Below are 17401 nucleotides of genomic sequence, written 5' to 3'. Positions count from 1 at the left end.
AAAGTAATGCCTAACCACAAATAACTTGTGTGACATTAATAACTCTAAAAGTTTCTCCACTGAGTAGATGGGTCTCAAGCCAACTTGTTAAGGACTACTCCACACAAGTCGAACATGACTAACCATCCTTCTATCTTAATTGCACTCAAGTTCGGGTTAAAACTTATCTCACCACTCAGAGATCACCAAGCATAACAAGCATATTATATCACACAAACAAGTATACAAACATCAAATATACAATTTGTAAGACCCCAATTTTGACCCTAAGATGCCTCATGTTATTCACATCACATGCATTGACATTGAGATCATACCTTGGCATCCTTCTTATACCTTACTCATTGGATTTGTTTTGGGATAGATCACCAAGCACCATGTGATTGTATCATACTTGTTATTTTATCATTTACTAACCAAAATACCAAAAATATGTCTTTGCATTTGTCTATTTCTTTTGTAGGTAAGGCACCTGATCACCTTTGATCTATCAAGTTCACATCTAGGGTTTAAGACCCTAATTGCTAAGAGATCAACCAAGGAATTATCCATATTGTCTCTAGGCATCATATATGAGTCCCCATGACCTTTACATGTTATTTTGATCAAGATTTCATCAAGAGTTTGGAATTGGTTTGCCTTGGAAACCCTAGTTTATCTGGGTATCTTGAGTAACTTCTTCAACAAGCTTCTTCACCAATTGATCAAATATTTCAAGGGGGATCTCAAATTTCATCATCTTATGCATATATTATCTCCCATGAGTCCCAAAAGTCAAGAGAATTGCAAGTTATCAAGGTGGTTCATGGTGGCTGACCAGAGGAATTCAATTGATCAAAACTGGGGTTCCCTAGACCATATCTCCTACAATTTTCATCATATGAAAATTATTCTAAGAGACATGTTACTCTAAATGACATTACAAACAACTTTCATATTTAGGTATAGAGAAATTTTTGCTTTAAAAGTCATTTTTTATGTTGAAAGATTATAGGTCATTTTGTCTAAACCCTAATTTGAAAGTCAACTTCCCAAGGCCATAACTTGCTCAATTTTTATTAGATGGAAGATTTCCAAGTTTCAAAATCAAATTTAGGGTGTATAATTCAACTTTTATGTTTGGAGGAAGAGCTAAATCAACTTTTGTGAGCATGTGATATGAGGATACATTATAGGTCATTTTGGACCAATACCATTGAACAAGTGATTTTCCTCAACTTCAAAAATGCATAACTCATTTATACCAAATCCAACTGAGGTCAAATTTGTGACCATTTTTAATTATTTTGATACATGTGTATGTATGTTGATGCATGTGTGAGACGATTTATATGATAAATAAGCCGGTGAGATCAGAATAATTGCAAATTCCCTCAAATAAAATATTAAGTTTATGCTTTCTAAGTTTTAACACTCATTAAGACTAGTATCGGATAATGTAGGTTTCGCCTACGCGAGGTGCATGTTCTATATTAGTAAGGTGCGATGATATAATTGTAATATCCAATTGTTAAAACAATGGGTCAAACTTAACTAAACAAATTATAATAAGATTATATATGTTTAGAAGCAAGAGTTGGAAATTATCCATGTGATGGATTGGAATAAGGAGTTATTCACCCAACTAAAATATTCGAGAGTTGTATTAGATACAATTGGAAGGAGTTCCTACCTAAATAACCTAGTTTTGTGTAATCCGCCTACGCGGACTTAGAACGAAGTGAAATATGGATCTCGACCCACTAGAAAATCTTTCAACGGGATTTTCCGAATCAAATGATGAGGGTCATTTGTTTTGAGTAAAATAGTGGGAGCATATTTAATTAAAGGCCTAATTAAATATGTCAATGATACTTATATTTTCATTAATTCTTATGTAGATTACCATGACAACAAACATCTCTAACAACATCTTGCGATCAATCCTTGACAAAGAAAAATTGTCTGAGACAAATTTTCTGGATTGGCACCGAAACCTGAGGATTGTCCTCAAACATGATAAAAAGTTGTATGTCTTGGAGAAACTTGTTCCTGAAGAAGAACCTCCTAGTTCTGCACCTAAGGCAGAAAGAGATGCTTATAAGAAGCATGTCGATGATGCCAATGAAACTGCTTGTCTCATGCTAGCTACCATGAACTCAGAATTGCAAAAGCAACATGAGAACATGGCAGCGTTCGATATGATCGAACACCTGAAGATGCTCTATCAAGAGCAAGCAAGGCATGAGAGGTTTGAAGTTTCAAAAGCCCTTTTTCAAGGCAAGTTAGCTGAGGGAGCCCCTGTAGGTCCCCATGTGCTCAAGATGATTGGGTATATGGAAAACCTTGAGAGATTGGGTTTTCCCCTCGGAAAGGAACTTGCGACTGATTTGATCTTACAATCGTTGCCAGATAGATTCAGTTAATTTGTCGTAAATTTCAATATGAATGATATGGACAAATCTCTTCCTGAACTGCTCGCCATGTTAAGAACTGCTGAGCAGAATCTGAAGTCAAAAGGGAAGTCCATTCTGATGATCAGAAATGGAAAGAGACAGAACAAAAGGCCCACCAAGCAGGGTGATAAAGGGAAAGGCAAGGAAGTTGCCTAACCCAAACCCACCGTTGCTGCATTAAAGCCTAGTGGAGGCATAGAAAAAGAAGGCACCTGCTTCCACTGCGGTAAGACCGGACACTGGAAGAGAAACTGCCCAAAGTACCTGGAAGATAAGAAGAATGGAGTAGAGACTTCAACTTAAGGTATTTTTGTTATTGAAATTAATTTATCTACTTCTGCATCATGGGTATTAGATACTGGATGCGATTCTCACATTTGTACCAATGTGCAGGGACTAAAAAGGAGTAGAGTTTTGGCAAAAGGTGAAGTCGACCTACGAGTTGGCAATGGAGCAAAGGTTGCTGCTTTAGCCGTAGGAACTTATGTATTGACTTTACCTAGTGGTTTAATAATTCAGTTAGAGAACTGTTATTATGTACCTGCAATTAGCAGGAATATTAGTTTCGTTTCTTGTTTGGACAAGTTTGGTTTTTCATTTATAATAAAGAACAATTGTTGCTCAATTTATTTGAATGATATGTTCTATGCTACTGCACAAATGAACAATGGACTATATGTCATTGATCTTGAAATGCCTATTTATAACATTAATACTAAAAGGATGAAACCTAATGAGTTGAATCCAACTTACGTTTGGCATTGTCGATTAGGCCACATAAATGAGAAATGCATTTCCAAACTCCATAAAGATGGACTCTTGGACTCTTTTGATTATGAATCATATGAGACATGCAGATCTTGTTTAATTGGAAAGATGACAAAGTCTCCATTCACAGGAAAAGGTGAAAGAGCTAATGATCTTTTGGCCCTCATACATACTGATGTATGTGGACCACTGAACATACCAGCCAGAGGAGGTTTTCAGTACTTCATCATATTCACTGATGATTTCAGTAGATATGGTTATGTGTATTTAATGAAACACAAATCAGAATCCTTTGAAAAGTTCAAGGAATTCAAGAATGAAGTACATGGTCCGATCCATGATGAGTCACGCCGATCTTCCAAACTCCTTTTGGGGACATGCACTATTGACAACAGCTTACACACTTAACCGTGTTCCATCCAAAAAGGTTGAAAAGACACCATATGAGATATGGAGTGGTAAGAAACCACATATGTCTTACATGAAGATTTGGGGTTGCGAAGTTTATGTGAAACGACAAATTTCAACTAAGTTTGAGCCCAAATCTGACAAATGCTTATTTGTGGGGTATCCTAAAGAAACAAGAGGGTATTACTTCTACAATCCTTCTGAGGGCAAAGTGTTTGTCGCTTGAACTGGAGTTTTCCTAGAAAAGGATTTTATTTCCAAAGGAATCAGTGGGAGGAACATGAATCTTATCTGCGTACATTTGACACTTGTGTAGGTCAAGCAGGATACGTCACCTACCTGAGAGATATGGATATCTCATAACAGATCAAGGTGATGTATTACTCATGGATCAAGATGAGCCTGTGACCTACCAAGACGCCATAACTGGTCCCGAGTCTGAGAAGTGGCTAGAAGCCATGAAATCTGAAATGGATTCCATGTACACAAACCAAGTTTGGACCTTGGTAGAGCCTCCTGTAGGAGTTAACCCTATAGGATGCAAGTGGGTCTTCAAAAATAAGACTGACGTGGATGGTAAGGTACATATCTATAAGGCAAGACTGGTTGCAAAAGGATATAAACAAATTCATGGGGTTGACTATGATGAAACCTTTTCACCAGTTGCAATGCTTAAATCTGTTCGGATTTTACTTGCTATCGCTGCATATCATGATTATGAAATATGGCAGATGGAAGTCAAAACTGCTTTCCTTAATGGGAATCTTCTTGAGGATGTGTACATGACACAACCTGAAGGATTTGACATACCAGAAGAAGCCCAAAAGATATGTAAGTTACAAAGGTCAATCTATGGATTGAAGCAAGCTTCCAGAAGCTGGAATCTTCATTTTGATGAAACAGTAAAACAATATGGATTCATCAAGAATGAAGATGAGCCTTGTGTCTACAAGAAGGTTGGTGGGAGCATGATCGTGTTCCTGATATTATATGTAGATGACATATTACTCATTGGAAACGATGTCCCTACCCTGCAACAAGTAAAGTCTTGGTTGGGGAAATGCTTTTCTATGAAGGACCTAGGTGAAGCAGCCTATATGTTAGGAATCAAAATCTATAGAGATAGATCACAGAATCTGCTTGGCCTAAGTCAGAGTACGTACATAGACAAAGTGCTGAGACGCTTTAATATGCATGATTCCAAGAAAGGATTCATACCTATGCAACATGGCATGTGTCTATCAAAAACATAATCCCCTTCAACTAAGGAAGAAAGGGATCGCATGAATAAGATTCCATATGCATCTGCAATAGGATCTATCATGTATGCCATGTTATGTACTCGACCAGATGTCTCGTATGCTTTAAGTGCATTGAGTAGGTACCAATCTGATCTTGATGATGCCCATTGGGTAGCTGTCAAGAATATCCTTAAGTACTTGAGAAGGACTAAGCACTCATTCTTGATATATGGAGGTCAGGAAGAGTTGGCTGTAATTGGATACACCGATGCCAGCTTCCAGACAGATAAGGATGACTTTAGATCGCAATCTGGTTATGTGTTTTGCTTAAACGGTGGCGCTGTGAGTTGGAAAAGTTCAAAGCAAGATACAGTTGCTGATTCTACAACCGAGGCCGAGTATATTGCTGCCTCAAGTGCAGCAAAGGAAGCTGTTTAGATCAAAAAGTTCATTAGTGAACTTGACATAGTTCCTAACATTGTGAATCCCATTGATCTCTATTGTGATAACAATGGTGCTATCGCACAAGCTAAGGAGAGATAATAGATAGAGGAGATGTGAAAATATGTAGAGTACCTACACTTGACAATATTGCTGACCCACTGACAAAGCCTCTTGCGCAGCAGAAGCATGATGGCCATACTAGATTTATTGGCATTAGGGGTATGCCTGATTGGCTCTAGTGCTAGTGGGAGATTGTTGGTGTAAGCCCTAGAGGCCAATACTTTTGGTACTTGTATCGAATTATTTATTAATAATAAAAGGCTTTTTCTTTATTATGTTTGTTTAATAAAGTCCCTGGAATAGATAGTCCGTTTAATGTATCAAGTGTGACTTAATCATGAGAGCACATTAAACATAAGGACACTATTCTTAAAGTATCCGTAGTCGAGCTTTATTGTGAAGTGGGATAACATTAAAGCATGGAGACTATTATGTTTATAGACTGATGATCACATCTCATGGATCATGGATAAGATGTTATCATGTCTCAAACATAGGTATGAATATTAAGAGTAATATTTATACTGGATTGACCCGCTATGAGAATACTATATAGAATGTTATGCAAAGTGTCATAAGTTATTCTCATGGTGATAATGATGTATACCACTCTTCGACCTGAAACCACTATGGATCCTAGATGTAGAGTCGAGTGCTTTATTGCTGATCCAACGTTGTCCGTAACTGGATAACCATAAAGGCAATTGATGGGTACTCCACAAAGCATGCTAAGGGACATGAGTGACCTAGATGGAATTTGCCCATCCTGCGTAACAGGATAAATGTCTATGGGCCCAATATTGAACTGGACAGGGATGACACGGTCTATGCCTTGTGTTCAATATAGACATAAGGGCAAAAGGGTAGTTATACACATAATTATTATCACAGAAGGATTTGTCAGATCACATGACATTTTCATGACTTGGGTAGCAGTGATGTGTTGCTAAATACCGCTCACTGTTTATTATGTTAAATGCGTGATTTAATATAATTGCCAACATCGTGAAAACCTACAGGGTCACACACAAAGGACGGATTGATGAGAGATAGAGTAACTAAGGAACATCGTAAGGTACAGTGCACTTAAGTGGAATACGAAATATGGTAAGGTACCACACGCTTAAGTGATTTTGGGCATATTATAAGATATGGGCCAAAATACACTTAAGTGGGCTTTTTAGCTTGAAGCCCACACAAGTGGTTCTATAAATAGAACCCTTGGGTAGAAGCATTGTCACTCTAATTGGAATTTCGTTTCTCTCTCTCTCACTCAAAGCCTTCATTCATAGCAGCTAGCACTGAGATTGAAGGAATCCGTTCGTGTGAATTGAGTAGAGGCGTTGTCATCGTTCAACGTTCGTGATCGCCACAAGAGGTAACAATTCTATCACTGGTCATGCCCATTCGTAAGGATCATTAAAGGAGAAAATTTTAAATTCCGCTGCATTTTGGATCGCCATTCTCCTTCAGGAGGAGTATGCCCATCTCTTGGGAATACCCATTTCTGACAAAGTGCCTTTTAATGGACTGGAAGAGATTCCCAAATCTCATATCATAGCTGAAGCTCTTCACTTGAAGAAGTCTGATATTGAGGCTCATTAGATGAAGAAAGGAGGGATGTTTGTGTTGACTTCTGAGTTCCTCATCAAGGAAGCTACTACCTTTGCTCAAGCCGGTAGTGTGGACGCTTTTGAAGCTACCTTTCTGTTTCTCATCTATGTTTTGGCTTTGTTCCCTAACATTGACGGTTTTGTTGATGTTAACGCCATTAGAATGTTCTTGATTGGGAATCCTGTGCCTACTCTATTAGGTGATATGTACTTCTCTTTGCATTTGGAGAAATCTAAAAGTGGTGGAACTACTGCGTGTTGTGTTCCTCTTCTGTACAAGTGGTTTATTTCGCACTTGCCTCAGGCCCCTGCTTTTATGGAGAACAAACAATGTCTAAGGTGGTCTCAGAGACTTATGTCCCTCATTGATGATGATATAGTTTGGTATGACACTACATTGGGTAGCTTGGAGATTATTGATAATTGTGGTGAGTTCTCTAATGTGCCTCTCATTGGTACACAAGGAGGAATCAACTATAACTCTGCTTTGGCTCATCGTCAACTTGGGTTCCCCTTGAGAGACAAACCTAATAACACTCAGTTAGAAGGTCTTTTCTATCAAGAGGGTAAAAATCCCCAACATTTGAAGCAGAAGATGGTGCATGCTTGGCATAATGTGCATAGGAAAGGTAAATTCGAGCTTGGCCCACGCAACTGTGTAGCTTTGAAAGCTTACACTCTTTGGGTGAAGAAGAGAGATTTGGAATTAAAGATGCCTTATGCTTGTAAGAGACCTATGCATATGGTTGTCAGTGAGCCATTAACTCTCCCTAACCAAGATGTAGAGGAGTTGGAAGACGCACTCGCTAAGATGAAGCAAGAGAAGGATATGTGGGAAAAGCGATTCCATGCTTTGAACAGAAAGCATGAGGAGTTGCAGCTTGAGTCTAAAGACATGGATGCACTTATCGAGCTTCTTGAAGACCAAGTAGTGAAGAGACAGAGAAAGTCAGATGTTTCATCTTCCTCTAGTATGCCTCAACCTTCCGTTGCTTGGAAGAAGATTGTTGATCAACTTGTCCTCGAGAAGGCTCAGATGAAGACTTCTTTTGAGTTTGAGATTTGACGCATCCGAAGGAAATACGCGCCTGCAGCCAAATCATCTGACACTGTTGTTAGGGGATCCTTAGGATGACTAGTTTCCTTTTCTCTTGTATTTTTGTTTCTAAAAATTTACTCAATGTAATACTTCCAAAATTATATGAATAAAAGAGATTTTTTTGGTCAATCAAATTGTTACAATTGTTATTATATATTTGCAAATAAAAAAGTATGTTCCTTGAAAATAAAAACAATCAAAGCATTGCATTTCATGCATCATTTGCATAGTAGGTTTTCCTCCGCCATATGTCTTATTGGTTATTCTTTTGTGCTTCAGCCAAGCTGTCTCATCGATACAATACCCGCGCCAATCATCTGAGAATCATGGAACACTTGGAGCAAGAGAACAGAGAATTGAAGGACGAGATCGTCCGCCTGACTGCCATGATGGAGTCAATTTTAGTTGCTCAGAGTTAATCTTCTCCAATGCCTGAAACTTCTCCTCCTCAAAGGAGTGTCATTTCAGAGGTTGTTTCTTCAATCGTTCATGCCACTCAGTTTGCTCCAACTATGCCTGCCGGATTCCCGTTGGGAATGCCGCCTAATTTTTGCGCCTACTTTTGCTTCCATGCCGGCATCTAGCCCGATCATGTTTGTTCCTCCTCCAGTTGTTCATACCCTGCCTCGTGTTAAGGATACCATTTACCATTCCGAGCCGTATGAGGGTCTTGATGTCTATGAGAAGATGGATGAAATGAAAGACCAGTTCCTTGAGCTGCGAAAGGAGTTGAAGACCTTAAGGGGAAAAGATTTGTTTGGTAAGAGTGTTACTGAACTTTGCCTAGTGCCGAATGTTCAGATCCCGATGAAGTTCAAAGTCCCTGACTTTGAAAAGTATAAAGGGAATACCTGCCCACTCAGTCATCTCGTCATGTATGCTAGAAAGATGTCAACGCAACCTGATAATGATCAGTTACTGATTCATTATTTCCAGGATAGTCTGACTAGTGCCGCTCTGAGGTGGTACATGGGTTTGGCTAGTGCGAGTGTCTGCACATTTAATGATTTCGGTGAGGCCTTCGTGAAGCAGTACAAGTACAATGTGGATATGGCACCAGATAAGGACCAGTTGAGGTCGATGTCTCAGAAGGACAAGGAGACGTTTAAAGAGTACGCTCAAAGATGGAGAGAGCTAGCTGCTCAGATTACCCCTCCTTTGGAAGAAAAGGAGATGACCAAGATCTTCCTCAAGACCCTGAGCTCATTTTAATATGAGCGAATGATTGCTAGTGACCCCAGTGACTTTACCGAAATGGTAAACATGAGGATAAGGTTAGAAGAAGGTGTCCGTGAGGGATGGTTGTCTAAAGAAGAGGCATCATCAAGCAAGAGGTATGGTAATAGTTTTGCTAAGAAAAAGGAAGCTGAAGCCAATGCAGTGTTGGTTGGGAGGCAGAGGAAGCCTCATGTCAGAAGAAGTCCACATCCCTGTCAACACCATCATCAAGTATCATCTGTTATTCCAGTATTTTCCAACAATCAATCAATGCTAGTTCAACAACAACGTCAACAACAGCCACAACAAAGAACGAACAACTACAAAAATAACAACACCAACAATAATCAACAACAACAAAATTTTGAGAGGAAGAAGGTCTCTTTCGACCCGATTCCTATGACTTATGCTGAATTGTATCCATCTCTAGTTCTCAAGAATCTTCTAAAACCAAGAAATCCTCCACAGATTCCAGAACCACTTCCATGGTGGTACAAGCCAGAGCTTCAACATGCCTTTCACCAAGGGGCTCCTGGCTATGATATCGAAAACTGTTACCCTTTGAAGTATGAAGTCCAGAAGTTGGTAAAAAGTGGGATGGTGTCCTTTGAGGACCGTGCGCCTAATGTCAAAGTTAACCCATTACCTGCTCATGGTAATTCCTCTGTCAACATGGTGGACGACTATCCTGGAGAGTTCAAGGTATATGATGTTTGTTTCATTAGAAGGTCCTTGGTGACGATGCACAAAGATATCTGTATGGTAAGTGATTATGAGCATGACCATAATGGTTGTGCAATTTGTAGTGTGAACCCCCGAGGTTATTCGATTGTCAAGAGAGACATCCAGAGGTTGATGGATGAAGGTATGATCCAGATTTTGCAGTCCCGTCACTTGGGTGATGATGTGAATGTAATATTTCTTGTGTTCAAGACACCAGAGAGAATGGTAATTTAATTTGACAGCAGTAGCAGTAACAGTGTTAGCAATAGATCGGTATCATCGTTGGTAATACGATTAGCAGGTTCAGTCCCGTATACATCCGATAGAGCTGTTCCATACCAATATAATGCGACAATGGTAGAAAACGGTCAAGAGGTTCCGTTTCCTACGACCAACTCTGTGGTGAATATTGCCTGTGTTTCCAAAGAATGTAGAAGATGTATTTGCCAGTAAGAAGGTTGAAGTACCTACAATTGATTCAGTTAGAACTCCAAGGTGTTAGTCTGGTGAATCCAGCAGTCTGAAGCCTAATGATGATGACGAGGTACTCCGATTAATCAAGAAAAACGAGTTTAATATGGTGGAGCAGTTTCTCCAAACTCCTTCCAAGATTTCAGTGTTATCTCTGTAGAACAAGACTCCATGATTTTGATGATAACAAAGGATGAAACCAAAAATGGCACCCTAACGAAAAGTTTCTAAGTGTGCAGGGTTCTAAAGAAAGAAGAAATAAATCTGATGATGTCATCAGATGCACAACAAGATCAGATACAAATTATCAAGTATCAGAAGCACCTAAAGTGGAATCTCGTTTCAAGAAGCTCTGACTCTGAACAAAACTACAAAGTATCAGAAGCATCTGAACATGAAGTAAAGTCTAGAAGCTCTAACTCTGATCAAATGCCTTCTGTAAACTCTGAAGTTATTCAGCGCCATCTGAACTTTCAAGAGATAACATCAGAAGCCAGATTCCCAGATACACGAAGACTCTAATCAGAATTGTTAATCATGATGAAGTAACGTTTAAGCCAAGTTAAAGTTCTGCAAATGGATTTCCTCAATTAGAAAGAGACGTTAATCTCCTCTTCCAAGAGAGAAGATACTACTTGTGGTAAGTAGTCACTTCTAAAAGAAAAAGTCTCCTGCAGAAGCTATTTATGGAATGGCGTAACTACATCTTTATATCCAACAGATTCAACTCTACTTCAACTCTACTTCAACTCCTATAAATAGAGAAGAAATCTCATTCTGTAAGCAAGAAATCACTAGCCAAAACTATACTGGAATTATATCACGCTCAAGAAAAACATCCTTGTTCTTCAAAGATTTTCACTAAGCTTTTGCTTATCAAGTGAAAAATTTGTTCTTAAGTTTGTAATATTTGCTTTCTTAGAAGCACTCTAGATTACACATCTTGTATCTAATTTTTATTTGATTTCCTCAAGTGACTCTTTGTAGTCTGTAGACTTGAGAGGACTAAGAGATTTTCTTCTCTCTTAGGGGTTGTTTGTAATCTTTCAAGATTAGTGGATTAAGTCCTTGTTGAAGGCGAAATCACCTTGGCCGGGTGGACTGGAGTAGCTTTGTGTTATAAGCGAACCAGTATAAAATCATTGTGTGATTTCATTTTTGCAAAAGCGCTTATTTTTCAAACAATTCAAACCCCCCCTTTCTTGTTTTTCTCACCTTCAATTGGTATCAGAGCTCCGGCTCTGTTATTGATTTTCAAATCAAACACTTAACCGTGTAGAGAGATCCAGTGCGAGAAAAACAAATGGCCCACTCAAATGAGAAAGATTCTTACAATGCCAAGCCTCCTGTTTTTGATGGAGAAAAGTTTGATTACTGGAAAGATAGAATCGAAAGTTTCTTTCTGGGTTATGATGCTGACCTCTGGGACATTGTCACAGATGGATACAAACCTCCAACCTTAAATGGAGCTGAAGTTCCCAGAAGCAAAATGTCAGAAGATCAGAAACGTGTTTTCAAGAATCACCACAAGGCCAGAACAATACTTCTAAATGCTATATCATACAACGAATACGAAAAGATCACCAACAGAGAGACGGCTAAAGATATACTTGACTCTCTGAGGATGACCCATGAAGGAAACTCCCAAGTCAAGGAGACGAAGGCTCTGGCGTTGATCCAGAAATATGAAGCCTTCAAGATGGAAGATGACGAAGCTATAGAAGCTATGTTTTCCAGATTCCAAACTCTTATTGCAGGTCTTAAAGTGCTAGACAAGGGATACACGACTGCAGATCATGTTAAGAAGATTGTCAGAAGTCTGCCAAAGAAATGGAGACCTATGGTTACTGCTCTGAAGTTATCAAAGGATCTGAACAGTATCAGCCTTGAAGAACTTGTTAGTTCTCTCAGAAGCCATGAGATAGAACTAGAGGAGGATGAGCCTCAGAAAAGGAACAAGTCAGTGGCGCTGAAGTCCAGACCTGAAAGACGGAAGTCAGACAGAACCAAAGCTCTCCAGGAAGAAACTGCAGATACTGACGACTCTGAACCTGAAGACTCTGATGATGAAGAAGAACTGTCCTTACTAACCAGAAGAGTTAAGCAACTCTGGAAAAGAAGGAACAACAACAACTTCAGAAGATCAAGACCCAGAGGGGATCGATCAGAGTCAACTTCAAAAGGTAAACCTAATAAAGATATTACCTGTTTTGAATGTAAAGAAACAGGTCATTATAGAAATGAATGCCCCAAGCTGAAGAAAGATAACTTTAAGAAAGAAAGCTTCAAGAAAAATGCCTTCAGAACAAAGAAGGGATTAATGGCCACCTGGGACGATAGTGAATCCGAATCATCAGAATCTGACTCTGATGAACAGGCCAACGTAGCTCTTATGGCTACCACATCCAGCAGCTCAGATGAAGAATCTGAAGAGGTATTTTCTGAACTTTCTAGATCTGACTTAGAATCATGTTTATCAGAAACTCTTACCTCTCTTCAGAAACTAAAACAAAAAGTTAAAGACATTAAAGGCCTTCTTAAAGCAAAATCTGAAGTATGTAGTAGACTTGAGACAACAATTCTAGCACAAGATGATACTATCAGATCTTTAACGTTAGAAAAAGATGGAGCTAAAACCAAAAGCTTAGAATTAGAAAAAGCGTTGTCTCAAGCACCACAAACTTCAAATGAAATTATTTATAAATATGAAGAAGCCTTTCAACAATTTCTGAAGAATGGGATAAATAGGAGTATTATGGCATCCATGATTTATGGAGTAGGTCAGAATAATAAAAGGGGAATTGGGTATGATTCTGAGGAAAATAAAACCTCTACCAGTAACCAAATTAAATCGCCTTTTTCATACCACTACACACACACACAGGAACACAAATTTAAAAATGCTAGAAGACCCAAAGTTGTAAGAAACTCTGGGAAGACTAATCTAAAAGGACCCAAGAGATTCTGGGTACCGAAAGATAAGATTATCTATGTTGCAGATATCCTATGCAGCAAAGTTCAGACACCAGTCATGGTACCTGGACTCTGGATGCTCGCGACATATGACGGGAAGAAAGTCTATGTTCCAAAGCCTGGAACTTAAAGACGCTGGATTTGTAGGCTTTGGAGGAGATCAGAAAGGAAGGATCAGAGGCTCCGGAACTATTGGTAACGGTACTCTTCCCTCTATATCTGATGTTCTTTTTGTAGAAGGATTAATGCATAACTTGTTATCCATAAGTCAATTAAGTGATAACGGTTATGATGTAATCTTTAATCAAAAAACGTGTAAAGCCATTAGTCAGAACGATGGCTCTGTCCTTTTCACAGGCAAGAGGAAAAACAACATTTATAAAATAAATCTTTCTGACTTAAAAGATCAAAATGTTAAATGTTTAATGTCAGTTCACGAAGAGCAATGGGTATGGCATAGACGCTTAGGCCACATTAGCATGAGAAAACTTTCTCAGCTAACTAAACTTGAGTTAGTCAGAGGCTTACCTAAACTGAAGTTTTCTTCAGATGCTCTGTGTGAAGCTTGCCAGAAAGGAAAGTTTTCAAAAACATCTTTTAAAAAGAAAAATGTTGTTTCTACCTCCAAGCCTCTGGAGCTTCTTCACATTGACTTATTTGGTCCTGTGAAAACAGCATCAGTCAATGGAAAGAAGTATGGACTAGTAATCGTTGATGATTACAGCCGCTGGACATGGGTAAAATTCCTAAAGCACAAGAGTGAGTCTCTCTCTGTATTCACCAGTTTCTGTTCTAAAGTGCAAAAAGAATTTGACTCTAAAATTGTTAGAGTCAGAAGTGATCATGGTGGAGAATTTGAAAATAAAGATTTTGAAGAATTATTTGATTCTAATGGAATATCCCACGATTTCTCCTGCCCTAGAACTCCACAACAAAATGGAGTTGTAGAGAGGAAGAATAGGACACTCCAAGAAATGGCCAGAACCATGATCAATGAAACAAATGTAGCAAAGCACTTTTGGGCAGAAGCTGTAAATACAGCGTGTTACATTCAGAATAGAATCTCTATTAGACCTATTCTGGAAAAGACTCCCTATGAACTGTGTAAGGGAAGAAAACCCAACATTTCTTATTTTCATCCTTTTGGATGCATTTGCTTTATATTAAATACTAAAGAACATCTAAACAAGTTTGATTCCAAAGCACAGAAAGGTATTATGTTAGGATACTCAGAACGCTCTAAAGGCTATAGAGTATACAACACAGAAACCAAAATTGTGGAGGAATCAATTCATGTTAGATTTGATGATAAGCTTGACCCTGAAAAGTCAAAGCTAGTTGAGAAGTTTGCAGATTTAGAGATCACTCTGGTAGAATCTGAGAAAACTCCAGAAGCAACTGTCACTCCAGACTCTGAAGAAATCAAATCTCCAGACATTCCAAGGAAAGTTAAAAGTCGTATTAACATATCTGAAGATTTGATTCTGGGAAACAAAGATGAACCTGTTAGAACCAGATCCACCTTCAGAACTTCTGAAGATATTCCTCTGGGACTAGTGTCTCTGATTGAGCCTACGTGCTGTGATGAAGCTCTTCAAGATAACGATTGGGTGGCAGCTATGCAAGAAGAGTTAGATCAATTCTCCAAGAATGATGTCTGGGATCTCGTTCCTAAACCCAGAGGCACTCATGTCATTGGAACCAGATGGGTTTTCAGAAACAAACTGAACGAGAAAGGAGAAGTTGTCAGAAACAAAGCCCGACTGGTAGCTCAAGGTTATAGTCAACAAGAAGGTATTGATTATAATGAAACCTTTGCTCCAGTCGCGAGGTTAGAATCTATTCGTCTTCTTGTATCTTTTGCTATTAATCATTCTATCAAATTATATCAAATGGATGTCAAGAGTGCATTTCTAAATGGTTATATTTCAGAAGAAGTGTATGTAAATCAACCTCCAGGTTTTGAAAATTCAAAATTTCCAGAACATGTTTTCAAACTTAAAAAATCTTTATATGGACTTAAACAAGCTCCCAGAGCTTGGTATGAACGTCTGAGCAATTTTCTTCTGGAACAAAATTTTATCAGAGGGAAAGTTGATTCTACACTCTTCTGTAAAAATCATGAAAATGATCTGATGATATGCCAAATTTATGTTGATGACATTATTTTTGGTTCTGCTAATATCTCTGTTTGCCAAGAATTTTCTAAGTTAATGCAGGCAGAATTTGAAATGAGTCTAATGCAAGAACTAAAGTTCTTTCTGGGAATTCAAATCAATCAAACTCCAGAAGTCACGTACATTCATCAAAGCAAGTACATTAAAGATGTTCTGAAAAAGTTTGACATGACTGAATGCAACTCTGCAAAGACTCCTATGCACCCAACTTGCATTCTGGAAAAGGAAGAGGTAAGCAACAAGGTTTGTCAGAAGCTCTATCGAGGTATGATAGGCTCTCTTCTCTATCTGACTGCTACTCGTCCTGATATTCTCTTTAGCGTCTGTCTTTGTGCCAGATTCCAATCAGATCCTAGAGAATCTCATTTAACAGCTGTTAAGAGAATTCTTAAGTATCTGAAAGGAACTCCTAACCTGGGCCTGATGTATGAGAAAACATCAGAGTATAGGCTTTCTGGTTATTGTGATGCAGATTATGCAGGAGATAGAATAGAACGAAAAAGCACATCTGGAAATTGCCAGCTTCTGGGAAACAATCTAATCTCCTGGGCTAGTAAAAGACAGTCAACTATCGCTCTATCAACTGCAGAAGCAGAATATATCTCAGCATCACTGTGCACAACTCAGATGCTCTGGATGAAACATCAGCTAGAAGATCTTCAAATCTTTGAGAGTAACATTCCTATCCTTTGTGATAATACTGCTGCTATTTGTTTGAGTAAGAATCCTATTTTACATTCCAGAGCCAAACACATAGAAATTAAACATCATTTTATTAGAGACTATGTTCAGAAAGGAATAGTAACGCTGAAGTTCATTGATACAGAACATCAATGGGCAGATATCTTTACTAAGCCTCTAGCTGAAGATAGATTTCTTTTCATCTTAGAAAATCTGAACATTAAAAATTGTCCTGAATGAAGTATGGCTCTGAAAAATATAAAATAAGATTCTGATAAAAACAAATATGATTCTGCCTCTGACTCTGATGCTTCTACATTGTTAAGAAGATATCTGAGTTAGAAATCTTCAGAACCAATCTCTTGGTATTCCTGAAGATCAGATACATCAACGCGTGGAACTCTGAAGCGTCAAACTTTAGAACTTCTAGACAGCTGTCAAGAAATTCAAAAGGCAGACGTTTGAGTTTTCCTCGAGCAGTGTGCAAACTGTGGGATTAGACATTCATTTATGAGCTGTAATCATTTTTCCCCCCAAGCGTGCCATTTTGAGTTTTGTGTCTAACGCTGGTATGTGTGTCGTTTTGCATGCGTTTTTACTTAGGTATATAAACACTTTTCTCACATTTCACACACTTATCACTCTTCACTCACTCTTAAACCCTAAACCCTCTCTCGAAGTTTTCTCTGCAACTCCTTCAGTTCTTCATCTTCTTCATCAATTTTCTTCATGAATCCTCAAGAGCAAGAAGTTTTTAACTTCTCCCAACAAATGGAAGCCAGTTCTAATCCCCAAACCTCAAACACTCAAACACCCACTGTTACAGGCGTTACCACAACCCCTGTTTATCAAGAACCTCACATTTTGGATCGTGAACGCCACATTCATCTTGCAACCTCCTTTGAGAATTTGGATGTACTGTGTGAATCGCTGGTAGATTTTGAGAATTTGAGAAGAAACGGTGTTGATCTTACTGAAGATCTTCACAAGCAAGGTTGGGAGAACTACTTCAACAGGCTTTATGGTCCCATTTACCCTCTTCTTGTCAAAGAATTTTGGAGACATGCTGATGCAGATGACCAGTTCATTG

This window comes from Lathyrus oleraceus, chromosome 2, assembly GCF_024323335.1.
Source record: "Lathyrus oleraceus cultivar Zhongwan6 chromosome 2, CAAS_Psat_ZW6_1.0, whole genome shotgun sequence".
NCBI classification, from domain to species: Eukaryota; Viridiplantae; Streptophyta; class Magnoliopsida; order Fabales; family Fabaceae; genus Lathyrus; species Lathyrus oleraceus.
The sequence above is the reverse complement of the archived record's forward strand: the minus strand, read 5'-3'. Positions refer to the sequence as shown.